We start from the raw sequence: 13,950 nt of genomic DNA, 5'->3' as shown, positions 1-13,950 counted from the left end.
TGGGTCCCACAACCGTGGCCTCTTCTCTGTTTCCCATTCCCACACCTCTGTGCCGCGTTTCCCATTCCCATACCTTCTCTGCTGCCATTCCCATTCCCATGTATATGTATCGTCTGACAGGTGGGTCCCACAACCGTGGCCTCTTCTCTGTTTTCCCATTCCCACACCTCTGTGCCACGTTTCCCATTCCCATACCTTCTCTATTTCGCTCTGCGTATATGACCAAATTTTACCAAAAAAGTTATCTGTGTGGGGTCACAACCATGACCAACCAAGACTACACAAGTTGTATACGCACTGCAACTTATAAACAGGTGTGTACACAGTTTAGTGGCCGATGTGGTACTAAGTTTAGCTTGCAAATACGAAGCACACGCGTCCTAGGAGGCCCATCTTCTTGTTATGGCCCAGACCAAGGCCCAGTATCGTAGCAACCGCTCTCTCTCTCGGGTCAGCGCCTCAGCCAACTCCCCCCCTCCGGCCCTCCCCCAATCCCCACCCCCGCTCGTCGTCTCCCCCGTCCGTCTCCATGACCTCCTCAACCAGCTCTCCCTGCTACCGCGTGACGAAACCACCCATACAACAACCGTGCTGCCGCTACAACCTCACTCTGCATAGCGTGAACTATGACTCCATCAAGCCGACCATGGACGAGGAGGAAGAGCGCGAGATCGGGCCTGGGCGGCACGGACATCACGTGTTCCAGGTGCGCGACGGTGAGGGACCTGCTCTGCTCCAACCGGGTCATCGCGTCATCCTAGACATGTCCCTTAGGCCGCGGTGTGCGGATCCAGTCCTACCTTCCTCGGATTTGGTGTCCTCTCGCTCGGAAGGGGGCGAGTGCTGCCCGGCCCACCGACGCACGGCACGTGGAGCCCCATAGACGCGGACCTGGCGGAGCTGCTCCTAGAGGGCTTCGTCAAGAGGATGAGCGACAGGGAGCTGGTGCGGCCACCGGCAGCGACGCCACAGAAGGAGGTCCTCGTGCACGTGGCCATGGGTGGTTTCATCACGCACTACGGGTAGAACTCCATCCTGGAGAACCTATGGTTCGGGGTGCCCATGGTATCGTTGCCGCTATACATGGAGCAGCACCTGAACACATTCACGCTGGTGGCTGGCATGGGCGTCGCTATGGCGATGGACGTGGACACGAGGAAGGGACACTTTATGGGCCACTTGATTCTGCTGCATCGATGAAAATGTGCGTTATTTCCTTTGATCACAATCAAGTTGTTGCTAATCTCAACACTGAAGATGGTTACTCAATTCAGGAAAGCTTTCCGAAGACAATACTCTAGGTTGTGATTCTGCTCTTTATGATCGGTTTCATAGCAGGTGGCTTCATTTTGGGGGCTCCTCACAATGCAATTTTGCTGATATTTGTTGTGGTCATATTTTGTTTTGTTGATGCACTTCTGATCTAGAATGCTTGTTAGGGTAGCAGAGGCGCGGTTGGGTTTGCTAATCGCTATTCTGATGCTGATTCCAGGACTGCCAAAGATGGACCGTATGTAAAGGTTACAGGGGTATGTATAATGCCAACAAAATTGTTTGATCTATTCTTATATTTTTACTTGAATCAGTTCACTTGTGGTGCTCTTTATTCATCCTATATGTTTATTTTATTTCACTATTGGTAAATAACACTGCCCTGACATGTTGATTATTAAAGTTTTCATTTGACTCAACATGAGCAACGTGTTCTGCATCAGTCCTCTTAAAATCCTTTCATGTTTTCTCTGTCACGTAGTTTACCTTTTATTCCCTTTAGGAGCGCAAAATTTGTCCAGGATCGATGAGGCAAAGGGGATCATTGATAAGATGAAGGTTAAGTTCCTAGATAAAATTGAGGGATGGAAGGAGGTGAAGGAAGTGGGCGAGCTAAGGGGCGCGCGAGAGGACGTCAGGTAGCTGCTCAAGGCCACCTCCTGCCATCCCATCCTGGTATGGTAGTTCTTTCTGCGCATGCCGAGGCTCCCTACGGTTGGAGCGTACAAGTGATTCTATTGTGTGATGTTGTTTATTCATCGTTTCATCTAGCCACCCAGAGTTTATGCATCTCTACAAAGTGTCTCATGTCTCGTGCAATTGATGAACTAATACTCCGCAATCTTTTGTATTGGGTAATTTAGGAACTTGTATAATTTAGTTGGTCGTTTGTTTACTCAGCTGACCACACATCAGTTTATGCAAAAAATAGGTTTGGGAAATGTGTTAGTGCCCCAGCTGCACTATTTATCTTTGTTTATGCTAAATCAATTTAGGGCCTTTTGCTTTACTATTCTCTTCTTTATGATCCAGCATCAGCCACTATTTTATTGGAACTTTCTGCAGACTTCAAAACAGGGAGGCTTCCCCAATATTCAGTCTACGCGACATGTTCCCAGTACAAGCATTTCATTGGGTCTTCCTCTCCCACAACAATTGCCTGTATACTCTCAGCCAACTCTGCCCCTTAGGCCTTTTACCAGCCTGGTTGGCTATCCATATTTGCCTCAGAACTATTACTTACCTTCAGCGCCATTCCAGCAAGCGTACTCAAGTAATGGGCCTTTCCATCAATCTGCTGCTCCTGCCGTGCCTGGAGCTGGTATGAAGTATCCGATGCCACAATACAAGAGCAGCCCTCCTGCTTCGACCCTACCACAACCGTCATCACTCTCTGGTTACGGAGGGTTCGGAAGTGCAAATAATATCCCTGGAAATTTCAGCCAAAATCAGGGTGCTGTCGCTGCACCCACAACTTTGGGATTCGATGAAGCTTTAGGCACACAATTCAAACACCCCAATATTATGCAACACTACAGCAGGTAATGATGACATAGTGCTCTGGTTCATCTTCTGGTGCCCTTGGTTGGATCTATATAGCCTTCTTTAGTTGCATGAGGTTTTCGTGTTCCTATTTTTGTTTTGGAGGTTCATTTCATTCTGACATTTTTTTGTTTCCATATCAGAGTGATAATTCAGCAATGTGGCTTCATGGAGGCGCTGGTTCAAGAACAATTTCTGCAGTTCCGCCTGGTAACTTATATGGTTTCCAGGGCCAGAGTCAGCATGGTGGCTTCCGCCAGGCACATCATCCATCTCAGTACGGTTTTATTTTCTTTTTAGTAACTTTTTGAGAACCAGTGACGTAAAGGGACACAAGCTCTAGCAATGTTTTTGCTTCTCATGTAGGTCGTGTAAGACTGTCGGCGTTTCGACCCCGGGGGGGTCCCTGGACCGACGAGTAAATTGTCACTGCGTGTCCTAGCCCAGATGGGTTGACGCGAGACGGAACACAAAGGGGGAGAAACAGTAAGGGGAAATCGTGGCCTTCGTGTTGTCCTGCGCCCAGGGCAGATGCGCTTGCAGTAGGGGGTTACAAGCGCTCGCGTGGGAGAGAGAGAGAGCCTTGTGCGTCGGCCCGTTCTCCCGCGCGGCCAACCTTCTCGTACGAGAGCCCTGGACCTTCCTTTTATAGGCGTAAGGAGATGGCCCAGGTGTACAATGGGGGGTGTAGCAATGTGCTAACGTGTCTAGCAGAGAGGAGCCAGAGCCCTAAGTACATGCCGTCGTGGCTGTCGGAGTGGTTTTGGCGCCCTGTTCATGTGATGTCGTGGTCGTCGGAGGAGCGCTTGAGCCCTGTGGAAGTACAGCTGTTGGGGCTGTCGGATCCTTGCTGACGTCTCCTTGCTTCCGTAAGGGGCTGAGAGCCGCCGTCGTCATGGAGCACGCGGGGTGCCATCATTACTTGTTTACAGGGGCGAGTCAGATGGGACGCCGGTCTTGTTCCCCGTAGCCTGAGCTAGCTAGGGGTAGGGTAATGATGCCCCCCTGTGACGTGGTCGGTCCGAGCCCGAGGTCGGGCGAGGCGGAGGCTCCTCCGAGGTCGAGGCTGAGTCCGAGCTCAGGGGTCGGGCGAGGCGGAGACCGTCGTCCGGGGTCGAGGTTGAGTCCGAGCCCTGGGGTCGGGCGAGGCGGAGACCGCCTTCCAGAGTCGAGGTTGAGTCCGAGCCCTGGGGTCGGGCGTGGCGGAGTCCGTCTTCCGAGGTCGAGGTTGAGTCCGAGCCCTGGGGTCGGGCGAGGCGGAGACCGCCTTCCGGAGTCGAGGTTGAGTCTGAGCCCTGGGGTCGGGCGAGGCGGAGTCCGTCTTCCGAGGTCGTGGTGGAGTCCGAGCCCTAGGGTCGGGTGAGGCGGAGCTTCCTATGGCACCTGAGGCCGGTCTTTGCGGCTGTCAGCCTCACCCTGACGGGTGGCACAACAGTCGGAGCAGCACAGGCGGCACTGTTTTCCTGTCAGGTCAGCCAGTGGAGCGGCGAAGTGACTGCGGTCACTTTGGCCCTGTCAACTGAGGAGCGTGCGTCAGGATAAGGTGTCAGACGATCCTTGCATTAAATGCTCCTGCGATATGGTCGGTTGGCGTGGCGATCTGGCCAAGGTTGCTTCTCCGTGAAGCCTGGGCCTCGGGCGAGCCGAAGGTGCGTCCGTTACTTGAGGGGACCCTTGGGCGAGACGTGAATCCTCCTGGGTCGGTTGCCTTTGCCCGAGGCTGGGCTCGGGCGAGGTGGGATCGTGTCCCTTGAGTGGACGGAGCCTTGACCTGAATCACGCCCATCAGGCCTTTGCAGCTTTGTGCTGATGGGGGTTACCAGCTGAGATTAGGAGTCTTGGGGGTACCCCTAATTATGGTCCCCGACAGTAGCCCCTAAGCCTCGAAGGGAGTGTTGGTACTCGCTTGGAGGCTTTTGTCACACTTTTTTGCAAGGGGACCGACCTTTCTCGGTTGCGTTTCGTTCCGGTGGGTGCGCGCGAGCGCACTCGCCGGGTGTAGCCCCCGAGGCCTCGGAGGAGTGGTTTGACTCCTTCGAGGTCTTTAGCGCGTTTTGTGATGCTTGGTCCGGTCTGGTTGTTCCCTCATGCGAACTGGTCGTAGCCCGGGTGCGTAGTCAGGTTCCAAGTTCTCGGGCTGGTATGTTGACGCTGTCAATGGTTTGGGCGGAGCCGGGTTTGCGAGAGCAGCCCCCGAGCCTCCGCATAGAGTGAGAGGACGGTCAAGGACTAACTCGGCGTTTTTCATACGCCCCTGCGTTGCCTTTCCGCAAGGAGGAGGGGGGAAAGCGCCATGTTGCCCTTGGAGGGCGCCGAACACGGTGTCTCCAGTGAGTTGCTAACGGGTGATCCGAGTGGATGCCCGTGCCCCGTTCGATAAGGGTCGGCTAGTGGCCCAGAGGCGTGCTCCAAAAGTACCTGCAGGTGATTTGCCGGACCCGGTCCCGTTTGATAGGGTCCAAGGGCTCGATGCCTCCCTCTGATGGGATTCCGTTACAGAATCGCTCCTGTTGGTCTCGGAAATGTCCTAGGGTACCTCGGGAGCGTAGCCCGAGCCTCGGCCATGTATCGGACGTACCCAGAGTCATCCCTTGCTCTGCGTGCTCTGAGGCGGCTGTCGAACCCTTCGGGGGCTAGCCTACGAACCCCTGATCAGTAGTGGGCGCGGAGCCCGAGTGGCCTGAGGCGGCTGTCGAACCCTTCTGAGGGGCCAGCCTTCGAACCTTTGGCCAGTAGTGGGCGTGGAGCCCGAGGGGCCTGAGGCGGCTGTCGAACCCTTCCGAGGGGCCAGCCTTCGAACCTCTGACCAGTAGTGGGCGCGGAGCCCGAGCGCTCTAAGGCGGCTGTCGAACCCTTCCGAGGGGCCAGCCTTCGAACCTCTGATCAATAGGAGGGCTCGGGGCCCACTTCCTTCGCGGAGAAGGATCCCTTTCGGAGTATCCCCTTTCCCGGTCCCTGTAGCAAGAGAGAGAAAGAGGAAGAGGAAAAGGATACGAAATCGAACGACGTGGCGCACCTTTTTTGACGCGGTCATTAAGGCGGAGGTGAAGCGTCGCCTGCTTCGCCTGCCAAAGGTGTCGCCTATCCTACCGCAGAGTTAATGCGACGGGACGAGTGGTTCGCGGGGCAGTCGTTGTGCGTGCGCGAGCCGTTCGAGGGACGAAACACGGGCGCGTCGTCTTCACGCCGTGGGAGAGGGCTCTCTTGCTGTCCAAGGAGGGGACGTGGGCCTGTAGACGACTTGATCGCCGCTTTCGCCCGCCTGCCGCCGCCATTACTGCCGGCCCACTTTTGGCCATATCGACCATCGCGCCTTCTCCCGCGGCTGACTGACCCGTGATCGATGTGCTCGGTTGGCACTGTTGGGCCATGCGCAGGGTTGCCTTGAGTCACGGCACCGGTTTCACAGTCGAGAAGGCACGGTACTGGCGCAAGTGGCGGTGCAGTTTCCTGCACGTAGTAACCGGCGCGCCGGTTACATGACGTGTGGGCCTGGGCCTCCATGCTGGGCGCATCGAAGTCGAAAGGGTGCGCCCCCTTGGTGCGGTTGCATGCCGCCTGCATGGCGGTCCGCCCTTTCACCCGCTGGTCTGGGCGAAAGTGGAGGAGTGCTTGTAACCGCTGGGCAGTTACGCGCTCTGCGCGCGGCGGTTTGGCTTCTTCTGCCCTGTGCCAACTTGCATGACGCGTGGGACCCAGCCCCCGTGTCGTAGGGGGAAGACCTTGGAGCGTGTTGGTGAAGACTCAGTCCGCGACGGCTGAGGACGCAAGTGGGGAGAGTCGCCTTTAAAAGGAGGGTGACCCCCTTGGATGGCAACCATGTCTTCGTACTCTCCTCATGCATCGCTCCCTTCCACCTTCCGAGCCCCCGGATGGGGAGCGCCCGCGTTGCTTTCGTCTTGTCGTCGTTGGAGGAACGCAACTTCGCGGAAGTTGGTACCTTTCAGCCATCGTTCGGCTTCAAGGATTTTCATCAGGCAATCCGGCTGCATCCCCTCGCCGGTGGTCACCCAAGACGGTGACCACCAGTTTGATGGTGGGGAGAAGCGAGTCGGGCTGCGACCTCTGCCCCGCCCTCAACTTCAAGGATCTTCATCATCCTGGCTGGGGCGGAGGCCGGGCTGAGCCAGAGCTCTACCTCCTGCACGGGTTCGTGGGTCACCCTCTCCTTCAGCATTCAGGGGAGAGGGCGCTCACCGGCCTAGCGGAAGGGGCAGACTTCGACAACGCGGGGCTGGTCGGCCGCGAGCGTCGTCAGCTTCAACTTGTTGGGCTCGCTGGCTCAGCTGGCTCTGGCGCAGCTTCCGGTGCCACCTTCCACCGCTGGGCGGAGTGCGGCTATCTGCCCGTCGTACGGGTGGCTATCGCGCCGCGCGCACCGGGGGACCGCCCAAGACGTCGCGCTGCTAGGGCGGTGTTCGTGTTCTTGGGCTGTCCTGCCTTTGCTCCGGTACGACGCCCCTACGCGGAGGTCGGTGTTCGCCCGTCCGGGAGGACCCAAGTGGGGATTTGCCGGTGGGCAGACGGATGCCGTCGTCGGTGCTGAGGTGGTGGCGGCTGAAGAAGTCCTCGTCGCCGACGAGACCACCGCCACCATCCGCGCTCCAGGCCTCCAGCTCTTTGGCTTTGATAGCTTGTCCTCGCCCCTCGAGTGGGGACGTGGGCGAGGGGCTCGTCGCAGCAGCGTCCACCCTGAGGTCATCGCTGCTGCTGTTTGGCCACCCGGAGCGGAGGTCGTTGTCGCTGCTGCCGGAGCGGGCGTCGGCGAGCCACCTGGGGTTTTGTCGCCCCGCAGGCCCTCCAATGTGGGGGGTTTTTCGTACCTGCGGGGCAGAACCAGAGTTCCGTTTGTAATGGCACCTTGAGTGCCGGTGTCTGTTCATTGTGGCTGTCGGGGCCTGAACATTTATGTATTTTGGCGTAAAGTCGTGTTTCTTCCTCATTTCGAGCACTAGGACTCGCCTGTCGGCTAGCTGAACCTCTTAACCAAGTGTGAGTTGCCTCGTGCGGAAGGTGACGAGTGAGGTATCCGTATCTCGGAGGCGTAGGAGTCCCTCGGCTCGGTCGGCCTTGCTGCCCGAGGCTTCTCTTGCTTAGTTAAAGAAACCCCCGGCCGCTCTGCGATGAGCCGGAGCCGGAGGCAGCGGTGCCAGCATGGGCAGAGGCAGAGTTGGCTTGAAAAGAAGCTTCATCGGCCGGAGCCTGGCCGGGCCGTCCACTGGCGGGACCGACGCCGGAGTCGGGTTGCCGAGGCCACGAGCCGGTCTGATGTCCTCAGGGGACAGCTGGCTGAGGCTACGAAGCGGCCGGCCGAGCCGTCTGCTCGGGCCGGGTTCCTGGAGGAGACCCCGGCAACGATGGCCATGCGCGGTGCAGATAGGCTCCTTCGAGGTGGAGATCCTTCGACCGTGTCGTCGTCCGAGGCCGGGTCGGATTCCGCCGAAGGTGGAGTCGCCGCCGAGGGTGCTGCTGCTCCCCCACTGATGTCTGTTCCTGCAGGAACAGTTTATCTGTAGTGTGCGTATGTTTTTTGCGGCCGCCGATGCCCAAACATACCGTCGTCGTGTTGTAAAGCTGCGTTTCTTTTCCCCTTGTTTCGAGTATCAGGACTTATTTGTCGGTAACAGAATTGCTTATCTGAGCAAGAGTTACTTTTCACGGAAGATGATGAGTGAGGTATCCGTATCCCGTAGGCGTAGGAGTCCCTCGGCTCGGTCGGCCTTGCCGCTTACGTGTACTCTTACTCATTCGTTGGATTCTGTTATCGATATAGTCGAGAAGGCACGAAAAATCGTTTCGGCAGAACAGCTTTCGAACGTTAAGACTTGTTCGGCCAGCGGAATCGCTTATCCGAGCGTGAGTTACTTATCGCAGAAGGTGATGAGTGAGGTATCCGTATCCCGGAGGCGTAGGAGTCCCTCGGCTCGGTCAGCCTTGCCTGCTTACGTGTACTCCGTTGTTTTCAGGATCCCACTTTCGAAGTAGTCGAAAAGCACGAAAGATGTTCTGGCAGAAAGACTTTTTCCGAGGAAAATTTTGACGCAGAGGGGGTGCCCCCCTTCTAGCCCCCGAGGGAGGGTCGGGCTTTGCCGAGGCAAGGCTGACCCTTCCTTGATGGTTAGACTTTATTGGCGTATGTAAACGAGGTGTATGAACGACTTGAAAACATCTTAAGGGTAGAAGCGACATAGCTGTCGGATGTTCCAAGCATTGCTGTAGACCTCGCCTTGACTATTGGCCAGCTTGTATGTTCCGGGCTTCAGAATCTTGGCGATGATGAACGGCCCTTCCCAGGGAGGCGTGAGCTTGTGACGCCCTCGGGCGTCTTGTCGTAGCCGAAGCACCAAGTCACCCACATGGAGGTCTCGGGACCGAACCCCTCGGGCATGGTAGCGTCGCAGGGACTGCTGATACCGCGCCGAGTGTAGTAAGGCCATGTCCCGAGCCTCTTCCAGCTGGTCCAGTGAGTCTTCTCGGTTGGTTCGATTGCTTTGGTCGTCGTACGCCTTCGTCCTCGGGGATCCGTATTCTAAGTCTGTGGGCAAGATAGCCTCGGCCCCATAGACTAGAAAGAACAGCGTGAAGCCCGTGGCTCGGCTTGGCGTCGTTCTCAGACTCCAGACCACCGAGGGGAGTTCCTTCATCCATCGCCTGCCGAATTTGTTGAGGTCGTTGTAGATCCATGGCTTGAGTCCTTGCAGAATCATGCCGTTGGCACACTCTACTTGCCCATTCGTCATGGGGTGAGCTACGGCGGCCCAGTCCACCCGGATGTGGTGATCCTCGCAGAAGTCCAGGAACTTTCTGCCGGTGAACTGGGTGTCGTTGTCGGTGATGATGGAGTTTGGGACCCCAAAGCGATGGATGATGTTGGTGAAGAATGCCACCGCCTGTTCGGACCTGATGCTGTTTAGGGGTCTGACTTCGATCCACTTGGAGAATTTGTCGATGGCGACCAGCAGGTGCGTGTAGCCCCCGGGTGCCTTCTGCAAGGGATCGACGAGGTCCAGACCCCACACAGCGAACGGCCAGGTGATGGGTATTGTCTGCAGAGCCTGAGCGGGCAGGTGGGTCTGCCTTGCGTAGAATTGACACCCTTGGCAGGTACGTACAATCCTAGTGGCGTCGGCTACCGCGGTTGGCTAGTAGAAACCTTGTCGGAAGGCGTTTCCAACAAGGGCTCGAGGCGCTGCGTGATGACCGCAAGCCCCCGAGTGTATTTTTTGTAATAACTCCTGACCTTCGACGATGGATATACATCGCTAGAGGACGCCTGAGGGGCTGTGGTGGTAGAGCTCCTTCCCGTCACCCAGCAAGACGAACGACTTGGCCGCCGCGCTAGTCGCCGAGCTTCGGCTCTGTCGAGGGGTAGCTCTCCTTGGTGGAGATATTGCAGGTACGGGGTCTGCCAGTTTCGATTAGGCGTGACCCCATTCCGCTCTCCCTCGACGCGCAGTGCCTCACCCTCGGGAGCCGAGGGTGCCTCGGGCTGAGCCGAGGGCACCTCGGGCAGGGCCGAGACCTTCTCAGGCTCGGGCGTGTCGTCGGTCTTGACTGAGGGTTGATGTAGGTCTCGGGAGAAGACGTCCGGAGGGACCGTTGTCCGCCCCGAGGGTATCTTAGCCAGCTCGTCCGTAGTCTCGTTGTATCGTCAGATGATGTGGTTGAGCTCGAGCCCGTAGAACTTGTCCTCCAGGCGCCAAACCTCACGCAGTAGGCTTCCATCTTCGGGTCGCGGCAGTGGGAGTTCTTCATGACTTGGTTGATGATAAGCTGCGAGTCGCCACGAGCGTCGAGGCATCGGACCCCTAGCTCGATGGCGATGCGCAACCCGTTAACCAGAGCCTCGTACTCGGCCACGTTGTTGGACGCCGGGAAATGGAGGCGCAACACGTAGCGGAGGTGCTTCCCGAGGGGCGAGATGAAGAGCAGGCCCGCACCCGCTCCTGTTTTCATCAACGACCCGTCGAAAAACATGGTCCAGAGTTTCGGTTGGATCGGAGCTGCTGGAAGCTGGGTGTCGACCCATTCAGCCACAAAGTCTGCCAAGACTTGGGACTTGATGGCCTTCCGAGGGGCGAACGAGATTGTCTCGCCCATGATCTCCACCGCCCACTTTGCAATCCTACCCGAGGCCTCTCGGCACTGGATGATCTCTCCCAGGGGGAAGGATGACACCACAGTCACCAGGTGAGACCCGAAGTAGTGTCGCAACTTTCGCCGCGTCAGAATCACCGCGTACAGTAGCTTCTGGATTTGTGGGTAGCGGATTTTGGTCTCGGACAGTACTTCACTGATGAAGTAGACCGGCCTCTGGATGGGCAATGCATGCCCCTCTTCTCGTCTCTCGACCACGATCGCGGCGCTGACCACCTGAGTGGTAGCGGCGACGTAGATCAAGAGGGCTTCTCCGGCAGCGGGGGGTACCAAGATGGGCGCGCTTGTAAGGAGCGCTTTTAGGTTTCCTAGGGCTTCCTCGGCATCGGGGGTCCAAGTGAAGCGCTCGGTCTTCCTCAAGAGGCGGTACAGAGGTAGGCCTCTTTTGCCGAGGCGCGAGATGAAACGGCTCAAAGCCGCAAGGCATCCCATGACCCTCTGTACTCCTTTCAAGTCCTTGATGGGGCCCATGTTGGTGATGGCCGCGATTTTCTCTGGGTTGGCCTCGATGCCCCGCTCGGAGACGATGAACCCCAGGAGCATGCCTCGAGGGACTCCGAAGACACACTTCTCAGGATTGAGTTTTACGCCTTTCGCCTTGAGACACTTGAATGTCGTTTCAAGGTCGGAAAGGAGGTCGGAGGCTTTCCTCGTCTTGACTACGATGTCATCGACGAAAGCCTCGACCGTTCGGCCAATGTGTTCTCCGAACACGTGGTTCATGCACCTTTGGTATGTCGCACCCGCATTCCTCAAACCGAATGGCATAGTAACATAGCAGTACATGCCAAAGGGTGTGATGAAAGAAGTCGCGAGCTGGTCGGACTCTTTCATCCTGATTTGGTGATACTCTGAGTAGGCATCAAGGAAAGACAGGGTTTCGCACCCAGCAGTGGAATCCACGATTTGATCGATGCGAGGCAGAGGGTAGGGAACTTTCGGACATGCTTTGTTTAGACCAGTGTAGTCTACACACATCCACCATTTCCCTCCTTTCTTTCTCACAAGCACAGGGTTGGCAAGCCATTCGGGATGTAATACCTCTTTGATGAACCCTGCAGCCATCAGCTTGTGGATCTCCTCGCCTATGGCTCTGCGCTTTTCTTCGTCGAATCGGCGCAGAGGCTGCTTCACGGGTCGGGCTCCAGCTCGGATATCCAGCGAATGCTCGGAGACATCCCTCGGTATGCTAGGCATGTCCGAGGGACTCCACGCAAAAACTTCGGCGTTCACGCGGAGGAAGTCGACGAGCACTGCTTCCTATTTGGGGTCGAGCTCAGAGCCGACCCGGATCTGCTTGGAGGCGTCGTTGCTGGGGTCGAGAGGGACGGACTTAACCGTCTCAGCTAGCTCGAAGTTGCCGACGTGGCGCTTCGCATCTGGCGCCTCCTTGGAGAGGCTCTCCAGGTCGGCGATGAGGGCCTCGGATTCGGCGAGGGCCTCGGCGTACTCCACGCACTCCACGTCGCATTCGTACGCGTGTCGGTACGTGGAGCCGACGGTGATGACCCCGTTGGGGCCCGGCATCTTGAGCTTGAGGTAGGTGTAGTTGGGAACGGCCATGAACTTGGCGTAGCATGGTCTCCCCAGCACTGCGTGGTAGGTTCCTCGGAACCCGACCACCTCGAACGTGAGGGTTTCCTTTCGGAAGTTGGAGGGAGTCCCGAAGCAGACGGGCAGATCGAGTTGTCTAAGGGGTTGGACGCGTTTCCCGGGGATGATTCCGTGAAAAGGCGTCGCGTCGGCCCGGATCGAGGACAGATCGATCTGCAAGAGCCCGAGGGTCTCGGCGTAGATGATGTTGAGGCTGTTGCCTCCGTCCATGAGGACCTTGGTAAGCCTGATGTTGCCGATGACGGGATCGACAACGAGCGGGTACTTTCCTGGGCTCGGCACGCGGTCGGGGTGGTTGCCCTGGTCGAAGGTGATGGGCTTGTCGGACCAGTCTAGGTAGACTGGCGCCGCCACCTTTACCGAGCAGACCTCTCGGCGCTCTCGCTTGCGGTGCCGAGCCGAGGCGTTCGCCACTTGCCCACCGTAGATCATGAAGCAGTCGTGGACCTCGGGGAACTCCTCCACCTTGTGATCCTCCTTCTTGTCGTTGTTGTGGGCTCTGCCACCTTCCGCCGGTGGCCCGGCCTTGTGGAAGTAGCACCGAAGCATGACGCACTCCTCAAGGGTGTGCTTGACGGGACCCTGATGATAGGGGCATGACTCCTTGAGCATCTTGTCAGACAGGTTGGCGCCTCCGGGAGGCTTCCGAGGGTTCCGGTGCTCGGCGGTGGCGACAAGGTCCGCGTCGGCGGCGTCGCGTTTCGCTTGTGACTTCTTCTTGCCCTTCTTCCTCGCGCTGCGCTGAGCGGACGCCTCGGGGACGTCTTCCGACTGGCGCCCCTGAGGCTGCTTGTCCTTCCGGAAGATGGCCTCGACCGCCTCCTGACCAGAGGCGAACTTGGTGGCGATGTCCATCAGCTCGCTCGCCCTGGTGGGAGTCTTGCGACCCAGCTTGCTCACCAGGTCGCGGCAAGTGGTGCCGGCGAGGAACGCGCCGATGACATCCGAGTCGGTGATGTTGGGCAGCTCGGTGCGCTGCTTCGAGAATCGCCGAATGTAGTCCCGGAGGGATTCTCCCAGCTGCTGGCGGCAGCTTCGGAGATCTTAGGAGTTCCCAGGGCGCACGTACATGCCCTGGAAGTTGCCGGCGAAGGCTTTGACCAGGTCGTCCCAGTTGGAGATCTGCGCAGGAGGCAGATGCTCCAGCCAGGCTCGTGCGGCGTCAGAGAGGAACAGGGGAAGGTTGCGGATGATGAGGTTGTCATCGTCCGTCCCACCCAGCTGATAGGCCAGCCGGTAGTCCGCGAGCCACAGTTCCGGTTTTGACTCCCCCGAGTACTTGGTGATGGTAGTCGGGGTTCGGAACCGGGTCGGGAACGGCGCCCGTCGTATGGCCCAGCTGAAAGCTCGCGGACTGGGTGGTTC

General features: G+C 57.8%; 1 pseudogene; it reads left to right on the top strand.

The window, feature by feature from the left end:
• The first annotated feature begins 1,062 nt into the window (after positions 1–1,062).
• LOC103643097 (uncharacterized) lies at positions 1,063–3,125 on the top strand (annotated as a pseudogene).
• The last annotated feature ends 10,825 nt before the right edge of the window (positions 3,126–13,950 follow it).

The sequence above is a fragment of the Zea mays genome, chromosome 6, assembly GCF_902167145.1.
Source record: "Zea mays cultivar B73 chromosome 6, Zm-B73-REFERENCE-NAM-5.0, whole genome shotgun sequence".
Lineage (NCBI taxonomy): Eukaryota > Viridiplantae > Streptophyta > Magnoliopsida > Poales > Poaceae > Zea > Zea mays.
This window is presented reverse-complemented; position numbering and strand designations above follow the sequence as displayed.